Source organism: Myripristis murdjan, chromosome 6, assembly GCF_902150065.1.
Source record: "Myripristis murdjan chromosome 6, fMyrMur1.1, whole genome shotgun sequence".
NCBI classification, from domain to species: Eukaryota; Metazoa; Chordata; class Actinopteri; order Holocentriformes; family Holocentridae; genus Myripristis; species Myripristis murdjan.
In genome coordinates, this window is record NC_043985.1 from 5,008,368 (window position 1) to 5,025,439 (window position 17,072).

The following is a 17,072-nucleotide window of genomic DNA, read 5'->3' on the forward strand; positions in this document are numbered from 1 at the left end:
TTTGCACCGTTCCCACTGTTTTCTCCTTGGATTCAACGCCTTTTCTAATCATTCTATAAGCACCTAATCCTCTTGAAAGGACCTAGAATTGAATGTATAGATGTAGAGTGATATGTATGTCTATATGTACAGTAATACTGTGCAGTGTACTGTCTATGGGATATCATGCCATTTGTTTTTGTATATCTTTTGTATATCTGTATATTTTTGTAGATCCTGTCCTTGTTGCATATGTTATGTGCTGTGGAATCCCATATGTGGTCAACATGTGTTTGCACCAACCTCTCCAAGACAAATCCCAGTGCATTTGAAATATTTCTTTCCACCATAAGACATCCTCCATATGGAAACAGTGGGACTCCTCCAAAAAGCCCAGTTGCACAGAATTTGAGGCGTGGAAGGGACTTCTCTCAAATGACAGATGAACATTTTAGTGAAACTGAATGACCAACTTCAAATGATAATGTTTTTTTTTTTTTTTTTTTTTTCCCAGTATGGATATATGTAAGTACATGTTCATAAAGAATCTTCTCCAACCCTGACTTCTGATGTGGAATCTCAGGGTTCACCAGTACTCAAACGTTTCCTTTCACTAGACCTGCATTTACTTTGCAAATTCCTGCACTGAATCTACATCAGTGAGACACAGTGGCTCCAGGGTTTCAACGGACAAGAAACCTCTGAACTGCTGTTTCTCTTTGTAGCAGGGCCACAGCCAGGCGCTGGGTTTCAACATCGAGCCCGTGGGCCTCTGTCTTTTCCGACTGACACTTAGGTGAAAGGTAAGAAGAGGAAACGTCCTGAAATCAATATCCTCTTTGTGTCGACGGCTGGCCTCTTCCGCCGGAATCCAGACATGTTAAACCTCTAAGCAAAGGGGGGGATTTAGGCAGGTTTAGCAAACCGCTGCTATATTATGCTGACGGAAATAAGCTTCTGGTAACATGAGTTCCTCAAGGCTCTGTCGAAAAACACCATGAGAAAACATGTGACGGGAAATGCCACCGTGTTTCTCCTTTTCTATGCCCCAAGATAGCTCAGTGTGCACTGGTGGCTCAGTTTGCAGTGTCCACCGCTGCCTCCAATAGTGAGAAATAAGTGGGCAGAAGCTGTTGGTGCCAATAATCTGTGATGCAATTCTGATTTCCAACTCTATTGAATAAGAGGAGGTGGTCACAAGTTACTTTTTTGTTGAAGAATAGATTGCATGAAGATCTATCTATCTATAGATGTTACAAAAGAGCATCTGGTTAACGGGAAATGTAGAGATTACAATTTTGGCTGCCAGTGCAGGCACATAGCAGTCACATAACACTATAACATCAAGTAAAGGGGAAATAAGTGGGTTGAGCCATCTGTTACACTGGGGAAGAGCTCAGACATCATCGCTCCCATGTGTTCCTCTGCTTGTTCACAGACCTCAATTCAGTCTCCCTATTGGTGAAAGCAAATCCCTCCGCCGCCTCCAGGTATGTCGCTTTTTTTTTTTTCTCTCAATGAAACACGTCCTCACGTGTCATAGTGGGAGGAAGATTGCAAAAGCAGGAAGCAAGTCACTGCCATGGCAACAACCGATGAAATAAACCATAATCCAGCTTAGTGCTACTTTTTTTTTTTTTCTTAAATTTGGAGGTTGGGGTGGCGGGGGTATCTCCATGCATGTCCATTTTGCACTGGTTGTGACCATGAAACCCTAGAGGCCCGGTTAGTTAACTCTCAGCCACTTTTACTCTTTACCCTCTTCTCTGTTCTGAGGAACCAAAGCTAATGTTTTGCACTTCCTGACCAACACTTACAGAACACTGTGTATTTTACACAAGACACATTTTGTCTATAGTTTGTATGGTTAGACCGTTTTTTGTTTTTTTGTTTTTTTTAATTAATAATCATCATGTCTCCACCCAGTTTGATTATGGGCTTTCCCTGAACAAAACAACATGAATTCCTTTTTTTTTTTTTATTTATTTATTTTTGTTATTTATTTATTTATTAATGTTTAGATAGATAACACCAAGTATTACAAGGTCTAATACAAGTTCCTGTATGAAATTTATATTTTAAAAATACAGAAAAGCAAAATACAATATAGATACAAAACTGCATAACTAACTAACTAAATAAATAAATACAGCCAAATTAAACAAGAAATCTTGCAACTAAAAACAAGCAAAATCAAAAAGAGAGAGATATTTTAAATAATAACAAATGTAAAACAGTTTTAACTCCCCCCCCCCCCCCCCCCCCCCCCCCCCCCCCCCACTCCTTTTACAATGCAGAAGGAGTGTTAAATTGCCTTGACCCCACGTTCAACCCAGCCAAATTGATCCTGAGGAGTGAGATGGATAGGATGGCGGGCGACAGACAGACAGAGTTCAGTTTACATTGTGGTGCTTTCCCACTGGTCAAGGTAAAAGTAGGCTGGCTTGAGCTTCTATTAGCCACATTAGCCTGCAGCCACTCACAACCCCTGCTCTACAAAGAGCTCCAGAGCCCACGCTGCGTCTGGAAATGGAGTTGCTTTGTGAAGACATGACATCAATTCATTTCTCTTCTTAAATTTATTTATATATTTATTTATTTAGATATTTATTTATTTATTTTTGCTCGGACGTGGGAAGGTTTTCTCCATCCTGCTAAGCGTTATCACAGTGGTAAATGTACCGCTGTGACAATGACTTACTTCATAAACGAGTGTGGGAAGTTTATCCTCACCATTTCTTTTCATTTTTCTCTGATACAGGGAAGACAGAAGAACCAGGGCATCTCATACACAGAGACAGCACAGATTTTCATAACATGTGATTTAGGTGTTGAAGTTTAAAAAAAAGTATCACAATTCATGTAAAGATGCTTTTGGAAGCAGTGTATTTGCAATTCAAATTATAAACTGCAGGATGTTGTAGAACAGATCGGACTTCTATAAAACTGCACAGAAACTATAATTTACAGGTTTTATCTGCTTCATTCTGGCCACATTGCATCCTGCTATATTGCCAAGAAAAGTGACAAGTGTCTTGATGGGGTAACTCAACAGGACCATCTACACACCTGATTTGGCTGACTTGCTATTGACAGGCTGCATTCTATGTTGGAAGTTTAGTATTCTTTCATAGAATACACCTGTATAGAGTTATTTGACTTTACACACTCAACTTTGAATTTACACATTTGATTTTGAATTTCTATAAGAAAGCCAAAACAATAATGTTTGAATTGCCAATAGGAGTTAAAACTGTTTTACATTTGTTATTATTTAAAATATCTCTCTCTTTTTGATTTTGCTTGTTTTTAGTTGCAAGAATTTCTTGTTTAATTTGGCTGTATTTATTTATTTAGTTAGTTAGTTATTGCAGTTTTGTATCTATATTGTATTTTGCTTTTCTGTATTTTTAAAATATAAATTTCATACAGGAACTTGTATTAGACCTTGTAATACTTGGTGTTATCTATCTAAAAATTAATAAATAAATAAATAACAAAAATAAATAAATAAAAAAAAAAAAAGGAATTCATGTTGTTTTGTTCAGGGAAAGCCCATAATCAAACTGGGTGGAGACATGATGATTATTAATTAAAAAAAACAAAAAAACAAAAAACGGTCTAACCATACAAACTATAGACAAAATGTGTCTTGTGCTTGTTTACATGTAGGACATGTGTCTCTCATTAACAGATATTCAACTATAGCACATGTAACTTCTTTTTCTTTATGGGAAAGGAGGAGAGCGGGACAGAAAGAAACTGGGGTAACACCTGTTCAAGTAATCCAGGACTACACCCACGCCTTCCCAGAAATGCTAAAATATCATCCCATACTTTCCTCTCTTTTTTTCACTCCTCCTCATCCCCATTCTGTTCACCCCTTGGGGTGGATAATAGAGAGCTGTGAGCAACAGCTGCACTTTAACTGCCCCAGGAGGGGGCAACAAGGGGGTGGAGCTGCTGGAATGAAAAGGAAGTAAGGAATAGAAAATAAATTCTTTCCAAATGGGAGGCAGGGAGTAGCGTGTGACAGGTCAAAAGGTCGTCATGGTTTCACCTTACCTGTGTAACTGCCCCTTACAGCAATGAAAACAGAACGACTTTAATCATGATAAGAAATGTGATGAATGTATACACCAAAACACATTCATGTCTGTCAAAAAAACTCCTCCAATTTGAATCAGATTGAATCGTCTACACTTGAAAGATATTGAATCGTTCAGAAGCTTTCAGATCTTGTGGATTCAACCAACAAACTCCCTCAGCTAGCTTCAAAAAAAGCGCCATAATTTATTGTTGTTTCATTTTGCAAAAAAAATCTTTTCATGAATCTTTGAAGTAAATTCATGTTTACTTTGAAAGTAAACATGAAATGAAAAGGATTTCTTCATAATGACATTGGTGCAGAAATGACTGACAATTTACAGTTTTTGCACTAGTCTACCTAGATACTGATGTACACGGTACAAGGACAACGTGACCTCAGTACAGCACACAGGAATAATATGATGAATGTTAGACTTGCCTATGATTCACAAACAGCAGGCAATGAAGCATGATTGTATGCTTTTAATGAATGAAAACAATCAGGGTTTTGTGGTTTTGAAGTCACTTAGGATTTGAAGGTCATGGGCTGGTTAGCCACATAACACGGTGCACTCACTTTGACACTGGCACATTTTTTTGCCCTGTTTTTTTTTTTTTTTTTTTTTTGACATCCCTGAGTGTAGTGCACTCTGAGTAACCCTGCTGCCAGGCTGCAGCCACAGGCCATCGATCTGCACAAAGGCACTGTGGGGCCCCAGAGGAGGGCGGAGCCATGGATAATGGATGAAAGCGAGGAGGAAGGGGAAAGGGAAAGGGAGGGGAGGGGGTAACAAACGAGCGCTCCCACTTCCAATGAAGGGCAGATTTCATGCCGTCTGAGAAGCAGAGGGGACCGAGGCTGGAGAGCACATTGAATATGTCTCCACGAGTGTGCGCATGTGTCCCCCCATGTGTGTCTGAGTGTGTGGTGGGCAAGTTTGTGCATGCCTGAGAGAGTGTGTGTGTGAATGTGTGCATGTGTCACTGGATGTGTTGGGCTCAGCCATTGAAAGGTGTCAAATGTTTTGTGTGAAGTAGGAGGAGGATTAGAAGCAGGACAATGCAGGGCAGTAATCCCTGTTTTTCAGTTCCTCCCTCCAACTCCTTCCTCTCTCCATCCCCCTTCCCCTGCTCCCAAAAGAGAACCTATGCCGTCTTCTTCTGCTTTTTTTAATCTACATGTGCAAGTTAAAAAAGAATGAGAGAGAGAAACAGAGGTATAAAACTCACAGAACGTCTGTTGTGCAGATTTTATGCTGCTCATTTCATCCAACTTAAACATACGGCATCATTTATTTTCCCTCACTTGATTTGTTAATAACCTCTAGAGCAGGGGCATCAAACCATGTGCCATGGAGGACCAAGAGGCTGCAGGTTTTCATTCCAACCAAAACCGCACCAGGTGATTTCACTAATGACCTCATCTTCAAGCAGCGAGGAGTGTATGCATTTATATAAGTGCATAAGTGGGCCAGTGGCGCAATGGATAACGCGTCTGACTACGGATCAGAAGATTCTAGGTTCGACTCCTGGCTGGCTCGTGGAATGCTTTTAGGAGGGCATGTTGAAGTTGTTCCCTAAACCAGCAGTCATTTCTCAGGTAACATACTTAACCCCGACATGTTCTAGAGCAGTGGTTCCCAACCCAGTCCTCAAGTACCCCCTGTCCTGGAGGTTTTTGTTTCAGCTCTACTCTTTCACACCTGATCCAATTAAGGCCCTTGCACCTTCATGCACGCCCTCTTCAGGTAGATCTGTTTCAGCCAATCAGTATGAAGCCCTTAAATGGATCAGGTGTGAAAGAGTAGAGCTGAAACAAAAACCTCTAGGACAGGGGGTACTTGAGGACTGGGTTGGGAACCACTGTTCTAGAGCACTACTAAGTGATTAGTCCCTCCTCTCTGCTTGAAGGTGAGGAAATCAGTGAAATCACCCAGTGCAGTTCTTGGTTGGAATGAAAACCTGCAGCCTTTTGGCCCTCCTGCTCTAGAACATGTTGGCGTGAAGTATGGTACTCACAGATACACTTCTAGCCTGAGAAATGACAGTTGTACGTTTACAGAATATGAGGTAACACTTTACAATAAGAGTACAACAATTAACATTAGTTAATGCCATAATAAACATTAAGTAACAGGTAATAAACATTAAGTAACAGGTAATAAACATTAAGTAACAGTTAACTAACCGTTAGCTAATGTGTCTAAGAATCATGTGCTAATGCTGTTCATGCTAAGGTATTAATTTATATGTTATTTAAGGGTTATTATAGATATTATTATCATTAGTAAATGCCATAATAATCATTAACTAACAGTTAATTAACCATTACGGCATTAACTAACGTTAACTAACGTTAATTGTTGTGCTCTGATTGTAAGGTGTTACCGAATATGAAAAATGGAATTTCTTTCTCTTCATCTGGCTTACGTATGTGCATGTAACTCCTGGGTGGCTCTCTGAAAAATTGACTGGCAGAGTATATATTGCCCAATGCATCGGGCCAGTGGCGCAATGGATAACGCGTCTGACTACGGATCAGAAGATTCTAGGTTCGACTCCTGGCTGGCTCGTGGAAAGCTTTTAGGAGGGAATGTGGTGGTTGTTGAAGTTGTTCTCTAAACCAGCAGTCATTTCTCAGGCGAAAAGTGTATCTGTGAGTAACATACTTAACCCCAACATGTTCTAGAGCATGGGTGTCAAACTGGTGCCATGGAGGGCCACGAGGCTGCAGGTTTTCATTCCAACCAAAAACTCCACCAGGTGATTTCACTGATGACCTCACCTTAAAGCAGAGAGGCGGGACTAATCAGTGAAATCACCTGGTGGAGGTTTTGGTTGGAATGAAAACCTGCAGCCTCTTGGCCCTCCATGGGACTAATCACTTGGTAGTGCTCTAGAACATGTTGGGGTTAAGTATGTTACCTGAGAAATGACTGCTGGTTTAGGGAACAACTTCAACATGCCCTCCTAAAAGCATTCCACGAGCCAGCCAGGAGTCGAACCTAGAATCTTCTGATCCGTAGTCAGACGCGTTATCCATTGCGCCACTGGCCCGGTGCAATGTGCAATATATACTCTGCCAGTCAATTTTTCAGAGAGCCACCCAGGAGTTACATGCACATACATAAGCCAGATGAAGAGAAAGAAATTCCATTTTTCATATTCGGTAACACTTTACAATCAGAGCACAACAATTAACGTTAGTTAACGCTAGTTAATGCCGTAATGGTTAATTAACTGTTAGTTAATGATTATTTATGGCATTTACTAATGTTAATAATATCTATAATAACCCTTAAATAACATATAAATTAATACCTTAGCATGAACAGCATTAGCACGTTATTTAATGTTTATTACCTGTTACTTAATGTTTATTACGGCATTAACTAATGTTAATTGTTGTACTCTTATTGTAAAGTGTTACCTCATATTCTGTAAATGTACAACTGTCATTTCTCAGGCTAAAAGTGTATCTGTGAGTACCATACTTCACGCCAACATGTTCTAGAGCAGGAGGGCCAAAAGGCTGCAGGTTTTCATTCCAACCAAGAACTGCACCGGGAGATTTCACTAATTTCCTCACCTTCAAGCAGAGAGGAGGGACTAATCACTTAGTAGTGCTCTAGAACATGTTGGGGTTAAGTATGTTACCTGAGAAATGACTGCTGGTTTAGGGAACAACCACCACATGCCCTCCTAAAAGCTTTCCACGAGCCAGCCAGGAGTCGAACCTAGAATCTTCTGATCCGTAGTCAGACGCGTTATCCATTGCGCCACTGGCCCGCTGCAATGTGCAATATGTACTCTGCCAGTCAATTTTTCAGAGAGCCACCCAGGAGTTACACGTGTGTACGTAAACCAAATGAAGAGAAAGAAATTCCAATTTTCATATTCTGTGTGTGAGTTACAACTGAGTACTTACTTGTGAAAGTGTGCCAGGTCATTGCTGCACCCATGCCACAGCAGAGGTAACACAGCAGTGCTGATTTGTCCCAGGACAGCTGGTGCGGAAAAGTGTCACCTCCTGTGAACAACTCCTGGCTTTAGAGCTTGCACCACTCTCAAGTTTATTTTGTAACCCACATATTACTTGTCTAAACTGGATTGTTAGAGAACCTTTCTCATGGCAAACAGATGTTTGTGCTACTGTCACATAACCCTTTCTAAGCAAAGGAATGTAATCACACAATTCAGGCATGCAACACCTTTGAGAATGAAATATTACAGAAGTACTATATGTTGTTTATTTCACTTCAACTGATTTGACAGCCCCCCCCCTTACCAGGTGGGGATTAATGCTCATGTTCGGTTCGGGTCAAGTTTGGTTATGTCGGCGTTATTTCAGTGAAACTCTAGTGTAAAATAAACAAAAATGATGGACGCACTGTCTGTTCTGGGCGACTGCTTGTACAGTGTTGGAGTTTACGTCACAACGCTGAAGGCAACACATAGGCTATTTTAGGCAGTAAATGTAACCTAGTGATGGAGGACAAGCAAAATCTGGGGCTCGGGTCAGGTCCGGACATGAAGACAGGATGCCTGTTGGGATTGGGTCAGGCTCCGTTGCTATGCTCTTGTGCTCAGGTGGGGCTTGGCCAAAAATATGTGGCCCAATCTGCACTCTGTTCAGCAACCGCTGTTGCATCAGTGTCAAACCATGTGCGTGCATGAGGGCCAAGAGGCTGCACCTTTTCATTCCAACTAAAAACGCCACCAGGTGATTTCACTGATTACCTTACCTTCAAGCAGAGAGGAGGATATAATCAGTGAAATCACATGGTGGCATTTATGGTTGGAGTGAAAACCTGCAGTGGCTCTCCATGGCACGTGGCTTGACACATGTGCACTATAGGCACTAAAAAGTTTCATAAGGTAGCCAAGAGTCCCAAACCAAGAATCTTCTGATCTTTGGCTTGACACTTTAGCCATCACACCACTGGCCCGCCAGACCAAAGCAAAGAGTACTCTTCTACATAATTTTGCAAGTAAGCAGTCACACTTCCGTCAAATGTGCCTAAAATGTGTCTTTCTGCTGTTAAGTGGTGACTGAATGGTTGCTTGTGAAAGTGTATAAGTGTACCAGGTCATTGCCAGGGGTCTTGTGTGAGCTGAGAGGTAACACAGGCGTGCTGATGAGTTGATGATGTCAGCTGCTGTGGAAAAGTGTCACCTCCTGTGTAAAAAATAAAACCCTTCTGGCTTTAGTGCAGCCCTAAAGGGAGGTGGTGAGGTTAAAGGTCGGGGGCTTCCTGCAGGTTGCGAGGTGGTGTTTTTCCTGTAGCCCATTCAGCGTGCCACTGATGGGGGCAGCAGGGTCACCATGGGGTTAAGAGGTCGGCTTTGAATATGACACAGAGAAAGAGTTGCAGAGAAAGGAGGAGATGGGCAGATAAAGGGTGGTGGCCGCTCTGTCGTGGTTGAGGGAACTTGAATAGGGTCTGGTCTATTGACGTTAATGTGACAGGATTATAAATAGCTGCTTTATGATGGTTTAAGTAAATAGTGTCTCAATGGCATATGCACATGTATGCAGGCAGATACATAAATACCATTGACCCTTTGCTCATTCCTCAAGCAGTAAAGAGTTTCCGCATCTCCAGTGGTAGTGCTTTGGTTTATGTTGTTATGGACCAAAAAAAAAAAACAAAAAAACAAAAAAAACAAAACAAAACCAGGCACCTCATAATCAAAACATGAAAATTACCAATGCTTGTCGCCTCAGATTTTACAAGTTTCTTTCACTGGTTATTGTGGCAAGTTGTTGTTCTGGTTACCAACAAACCCATTTCCCTATTTGCCCACACATCAACCACATCCAAGCAGTGCTTTTTTTCTCATTTTTTTTTCTCTGCAATTCACAAATCTTAGCATATGACTGCTTGGTCTTGCAACTCAAACAAAATAGAAAGACGGATTCACAGTGAAGAGCGCAAATCTTCAATGAATACAATGTACTTGTCTCTTACAAAGTAAGAACGCCGTTATTTTTCTTGCATGGCAATATACAGAATTTCTTCATTTAAAAATAAATCCGGATAAAACTGCACACTGGCCTTCCTTACAGTATACAGGGAGCTAAACACCCCTGGGGAATGGCAAAGGTTCAGTTTTTTGCTCAAATTCTGTTTTTCCACTTGCACTTTTGGCCACACCGAGTCGAACCATGCAGTCCTCATTTGCATGTCCATTATCACTTTAAGTTGTGCTGAGCCACGCCCGAGATGGCCCATCTCCTGCCTTCAAGCAGGCCGTAGCAACATCAGAGGGTTTCGTCATCAGTCATTGGTCAGAGAGAAACTGAACAGCTCTGAAACAGAGCTGCTTACAACCAGGAAGTCCCTATGGCAACACTCGTGAAAGTTGTTACATTGTTGATAATCTATCCATGTAAAAATATATTTTTTTCAGCAGATCTCTTAATTACACCAACATTGTTCATGTGACGCAGACATTTTGAGCTGGTCTTTTTGATTTTTGTCAAAATAAAACACTTGCGTGGGGCGCTGATAGAGAGCAGAGGAAAAACTAATGATCATGCCCACGAGCAACTGGCAGGGCTTCACCGCTACTTAAAGGAATGCTTTAAACGGGTAGCCCTGTTGTTACGGAAACGCACATGCTGAATCAAATTGAGTTGATCCAGGTTAACAAATATGTATGGAAAAATGGCAAAACACACTTTAGCATGGCAGTTTGATCTGAACCTGGACCCTCTAAAGGAACGTGAGTATTTGGACTCAATATACCACCTCGCTGTTGAAACTTTAACTTTGAAGCCATTACAGAACATTTCATCTGTGGTATTTAGCAAAGAGAAAAGAAAATGGCTTGTGCTTCATTTGGACATGGTCATCATTATGCGCCCACCACCAATCTGCAAGCCTCACGCCCCAGACTCATTTCCACCCCCAGGCTCAAAGGCCTGACGGATCTCCATGTGTACTCAGCAGCACCTCTGTTCTTGTTTAGAGTATGTATACCACGACGCCAAGTACATTCCCTCCTACTGTTAATACATCTGTCTACATTCTTGTCCGGATTAGCCACAGGCTATAGCCTCCCCATTGTGTAACACATGTTGTGGAGAGTTAGATTAATGTTGTGAAAGTGTGTCAGAATGGACAACTGGCCTGCAGTTTCCCCTGAAAAACAAGAACAACGTTGTACCCAGTGTACCTTTCATTCTTTGCAATGTGCTATTGCATAAATTAAAAATACGATACAATGCAATACAATACAAAAGCTTTATTAATCCCACTGGGGGCCATTTGTTTGGGGCAGCCTGTTGTACACCAAACACAGAAACCAAATAAATAATACAATATAGGGGAGAGTGGGATAATTTGTGCCAAGGGGCAAGTAGTGCCACCCCAGTTATCTAGAAAACCATAGAAGAAGTTGGTCATGTGACCACATATTTTTGAAGAGGCATCCATTTCACTCACCCTGCAAAGAAGGGAGACACATGGCTTGAGAGTTAAGCACATTTCAGTTCAAAAAACATTTTGCCCTCCAAAGTAAAATTTCTATGATCAAGGTTTTTTGATTGCTGTGTTTGAACAATTATAGAAAACTTTGAAAACAGTTCACACAGGTTTTAGTACTTTAGTAAGCTACACCATGAGTCTATACAGTTAGCATGATGTTAGCTCAAAACAGCCCAAACCCACCATTTTTTTCAAAATGGTGGGTTTGGGGTAATTTGTGCCAAAGGGCCTGGGGTAAATTGTGCCAGTGGCACAACTTGTGATTTTATACTATATATTACTTTATTGTATTTTATTTTATTGTTATTGTACATTGTCTTCTTACCTTTTATCACTAAAACTATTCAGATTCAGATGAAGATGATTTGCAGGTGCTCATTTTGGAAGTTTTATTTTGTTCTGGGTATGTGTTCATGTAGCGCTAGGCCTTGTTATAGAAAAGTGGCCTGTGATCTTGTTAAAATAATAAATAAATGTTAAATAAATAATTTTGTATTGAATTTGTTTTGCTTTTATATAGCATTATCATTTGTGAGATTAAAATGATCTGTTTTACTTCAGTTATCAATGGCACAATTTACCCCAGTGTATTCTCTCTAATGGCACAATTTACCCCACACCGGGGGCAAGTTGTGCCACAAAACCACTTTTTTTTCGAAAGCTATATTTCTCAAACAGTTTATATAAGATCCAAAGTGATTGTTCCCAGGGATGCACAACATCCTAAACTATATGTGCATATTTTAGTTGGAGGCATGACTGTAACCCCCTCGCTTTAAAGGCACTTTAAGTAAAAATTGGCACTATTTACCCCACTCTCCCCTACAGAAAAAAATAATCCCAAGTAGCTAAATGTGGAATCAAATCTATAAATAATATTGAATATTGAGAAATAATAATTAATAATAACATAAAACAAAATAAAAATATCAGATGCAAACATTCACCAGCAATGGCCATGGTAAAAGACCTATGGACTATTTAGTAGTCGAACTGCAGAGGGAATGAATGATTTAGAATAGTGGTTAGTTTTACAAGCAGGTGTAACAACGCCCTGATGGCAACAGAGAAAGGTCACTTGCAGAACATGGCTAGAAGAAGCCAAAATACTTGCCACTTTCTGGAGCATTCGTTGGTTGCAAAAAAAAAAACAAAAAAAAAAACTCAGATCTGTTAACAGTGCTGTCCAGGCTGTTTCTGTCTTTAAGTGTGACAGCAACCTCAGGACACTCTCAATAAAACGCTGATGAAAAAAACAAATGACGATGGGGCGGACAGTACTCGCACCAAGTTCAAGGTGATCATCAAAAATGGTAGCCAAATTTTGTATGACATAACCATATTTCCACACTTTCATTATGTATGGTGCGCTCTTTGGCTGCATATCTGTTACATCTAAAATCAGTAATCCGTCCCTTGGCTTTAGCTGCATTTGCTAAGGATATGATTCATGCGTGTCATATTTAGAAAGTGGTAGCTGTGCTGGGAATGTTGGTCAACTCATAAACGGTGTTTTACACTCTGCCTCTTGCTGAGTGCGTTGTGCAATTCATTTTCTGTGCTGGCATGAAAAATCCAAACTGTTACTAATTAATGTTTTTTTTTTTTTTTTTCATTACTTTCCCCTCAGATGTGTATGTTGTGCACATTACTCAATACTGTCCATGCAAACTAAATTTCTCCCAGGACACGAAATGGTGTAACATCTCGTATTATATTTTGAATTGCCACCTACAAGTCTTTGTCAGCTACTTTACTCAATGAGCTAGAGCCTGAAAATCTAACTCGGAGTGCAAACACGATTCAGGATTTGGGATAATGAAAGGGAACAGTGAGTACTTCCTATCAGGGTCACACCAAGGCCAATGATATATACAGAATGCACATACTGCATATGTCAGTGCTCTTGCATGTGAGTTGGCATTTGTGCGTCATTACTGCTCCGCTCAGCACAAACTGTTTTTCGGGATGAGTACTGGCTGAGTGTTCGAGAGGCAGTGCTGGAAGAGAGGAGGAGGAGGAGCTGAAAGAGACAGCCTAGGTGGTGGAATGTGTGGAGTGTAGGTAGACAGGTTGGTGATGTGCTGCTGAAAGGTCTGTCAGCTGCCATATCGCGCAGATCTGGGGTTCATGCCAAGGGCAGAGGGGAGAGGTGTCGACGAGTGCAGCACACCATCCTCACAACCTGTGGTTCTCTTTTCCCCTCATTCTCTCTCTCTCTCTCACTGGCACACACACATGCAGAGACATGGAAATTATGAAGCCTCCCACACACATCCCACTTCTGTATATCTGAAGAGGAGACCTACTTTATTTATATGGCCCTTGACCACAGTTGCAGTCTCAAAGGGATTCACAATGCCCACGTTATGAAATAGTAAGTGAAAAAGATAAATGACAGTGCCAGAAATGTGCACACATGCAGAAATGTTAAACTTGGGCATACAAACGAGGACCCCCCCCACCCCCCCAACACACACACACACACACACACACGCAGACATACTGTTTGTTTTTGTTTAATGATGAGCTATTCCTCGATCTGTCACCCCAGTGTGCCACATCACACCCCAGTGCTAAGCCTGTGGTTTACTGATGACGCCATTTGTCACGTGGTCCCACACCACTTCCTGTCCAGCACAGCTGCAGGGGGTAACCTTCAGATTACAGATCCAGAGTAAATAGATTAGCTGTGGTCTGCGTTGCTCCTGTGAAGAAGCCATATGGTGATTGTCGATTACAGAGGACGCTAACGACCGGCTCAGCTCTCCTCTCACCACACCCCAAATCACTGGTAAATATCTGAGTTACCCGGCATTTCTCACCATTCTTTACTTATCTCTACAAATTCAACGGATTTACATGCAGCCTCCAAACTAAGAACTTTCCAAATTTGTACGTGTTCTGAACAGCCAGTGCTTTTGTTTTCAGTGCGAAGGGTATCCATCGCCTAAAGGTATGAAATCAGTCTCTAAGTTTGAATAGCAGCAATTGTAGTTGAAGCCAATGTAGGCAGATTTATATGCTGACATTTCAGCAAAAGTAATACCCATGTTGGCTTAGCATGAACACTGATAACACCACTGCTGTGATATTTTACTTTTAATGCACGTTTTCAGGCTCAGACATCTGAGCACTTGAGGTAAACTCTGCAACTGTAGAGCTTTGTTCCCAGCTGGTAGTCCACTGCACAGTGATTATTGGCTATTGGCCAGGTGTGTGGTAGAGAACGTGCAGACTGGGAGGGGCAAAGTGCCTTGGTCTTCTTTCTTTCCTTCAAAGACACTGCACTTGCCATGGGTTGGGAGTGTGACGGTGAATAAGAATCCAGTAGTTCTCTAATGGAGTCGTGTTGACCCAAAACAGCAGGAAGAAAACAGTGGAGGTAAAAAACAAATCATTTATTACAGGCTAAAACACATCCAAAACAAAATCTAAAAATGCATGTTAAATGTCCAAGTCCAGTAAAATAAACAAAATCACTAAAAAGATAAAATACCCCAATAATGGTAAAGTATACGCTAGGTGATGGCAGTCCCTCTGGTTTGACATGGCAGCAGCAGGTGGGGTAGTCTCCAGGCCCTGGTCGCCTCCTGGCGTCTGTGACTGGCAACACAATGGGTGAATGATGGGCTGGTGCTGTCCAATCAGGTTAGCGTATAAAGCGAGCCAAAATAATCCCTTAATCAAAAACACACTGCAACCAAAATAAACCAGATGCTCATGCAGATAAATCAAATGTATGAAGCAACAAAACAAAACAAGAAACCAAACACACGAAAGAAGGCCTCTCCCCAATTCAATAGCCAATTTAGCTCTTATCAATTTGTCAAATGCATTAAAAGTCTGTATTGCATTCGCTCATGCAACAGCCCACAGAAATTTAACAGCGGGAACTGAAGGAGGGGTGAATCACACATTCACTCTTCCGCTTTCCCACGGAGTGTGCCCCTCTTTCTGGCAGCGGTCGGCGAGTGCAGTGGCCCTGGGCATCGCGCTCCGGCTCCTTCCCTCTGCCTCCGTTGTGGTTGCCCTCACAGCTTTCTCTCTTCTCTGCGATTGTGCATGGGCCATCAGCTGGTGTCTTTTGCTGCTGTCGGTGTCCATGAGCTGTATTTCCTCTCCCGACCAGCACTCCTCCACACCTGTCCTCGTCTCGCTAATTATCTATAATTAGACAGGTGACCTCAAACCCAACAAAGCGCGGTGCACAATCACAACTCTGAGCCCAAGTGTGCTTCCAGGTCACTGAGAAATCCCGCGAATGTTCTAAGGCACCCCTTGGACCAGTCAGCAAGTTTCAATAAAGAGTACTGGTTACAGTTAGACCCATGCCAACTGGCGTCCAATCCTAGTAAAGACATTGGGTTGGGTCGAGTTCAGGTAATATAATTTCTGGTTTAGGCCAAAGCAGTGCAAGTGTCTTTACTAGTTTCCAACCAACGCAGTTGGTTCTGCTCGTGCACTTTTACTTTGCACATGAGCAGATGTGTTTCTTCTGCAGAGAAGCACTTCTTCTTACCTGGTAAATGCACCATTATAATAGCAATCCACCAATGTGCAAGCACCCTTGGCTTTTAAAGGTAACGGGAGATGGTACTCCAATTGGTATTTTGCATATTACTCCCAAAACACACCCATGATAAATTAAAACAGCACGTACAACCCCGTACAAAAAATTCCACTCTGGAGCCTGAATTCATAAGTTTGCGTTTTCAAGCACCTAAAACGCCGTTGTTGTGTAAATGGAAGCCCAAACTGCCACAAAAGTTTACTGTTCTTTGTGAAAATCGTTGTCGTGTAAACGGCCCCTGAAATGCAGCCCTACGTCTGTGTACATTCATATTTGGAGTTGCATGCTGTTCTTATCTGAGCTACTTTCCCTTGTCTTATATTTGTGTATATGCGTGCATGATTTTGGTTTTGGGTCAAGTTCACACAGCTGTTGAGGTAGGGTTGGGCTTGTCTGGGAATCCAGTGACACGGCTGAGTCCCGGCAGGGCTTGAGGACTGGTCGTGTCATAGTTTTTCAAAAGTGAAACTTTTGACCTTCAACTATAGTGACTATAGCTCACTTGTCCAATCAGACAAACAAACCATATGATACTGGTATGAGAGCACCAAAGCTAAACAGACAGCAAGTAAGCAGGCATACTGGTAAGCATATTGCTGGCTTGTTAGCATGTTACGGTATTTACAGTGTTGGAAATGTGTTGCTCCCAAAGGCACCTGAAGTAGTGAATGAGCCGAAAATCAACCCACCCGGCCATGTGACATCAGGACCAATCCAGGAGGAGGGTATCAGAAGTTTAACAGACAAAAGTAAAGTTTTTTCCAGCCTGTAGGGGCCAAAAAAAAAAAAAAAAAAAAACACTGAAAGAAGCCGGACCTCTCTTTACCCTAAAAATCTAACCTCTTATGAAGTATACCGGGGCCTTAAGTCATGCTTGTAGTTCCTCTGAGGACGCTGATTGGTCCGTCTGTTTTGTGGCTTCTAAAAATGCTTCGCTT

General features: G+C 41.6%; 4 non-coding genes across 4 annotated transcripts; 2 read left to right on the forward strand and 2 right to left on the reverse strand.

The window, feature by feature from the left end:
• Positions 1 to 5,536: 5,536 nt before the first annotated feature.
• Positions 5,537 to 5,609, forward strand: trnar-acg (transfer RNA arginine (anticodon ACG)). Its single transcript has one exon. It is a non-coding gene; the product is annotated as a tRNA-Arg (tRNA).
• A 959-nt stretch (positions 5,610 to 6,568) lies between these two features.
• Positions 6,569 to 6,641, forward strand: trnar-acg (transfer RNA arginine (anticodon ACG)). Its single transcript has one exon. It is a non-coding gene; the product is annotated as a tRNA-Arg (tRNA).
• A 411-nt stretch (positions 6,642 to 7,052) lies between these two features.
• trnar-acg (transfer RNA arginine (anticodon ACG)) lies at positions 7,053 to 7,125 on the reverse strand. The gene has a single exon. It is a non-coding gene; the product is annotated as a tRNA-Arg (tRNA).
• Positions 7,126 to 7,784: 659 nt separating this feature from the next.
• Positions 7,785 to 7,857, reverse strand: trnar-acg (transfer RNA arginine (anticodon ACG)). Its single transcript has one exon. It is a non-coding gene; the product is annotated as a tRNA-Arg (tRNA).
• Between the last annotated feature and the right edge of the window lie 9,215 nt (positions 7,858 to 17,072).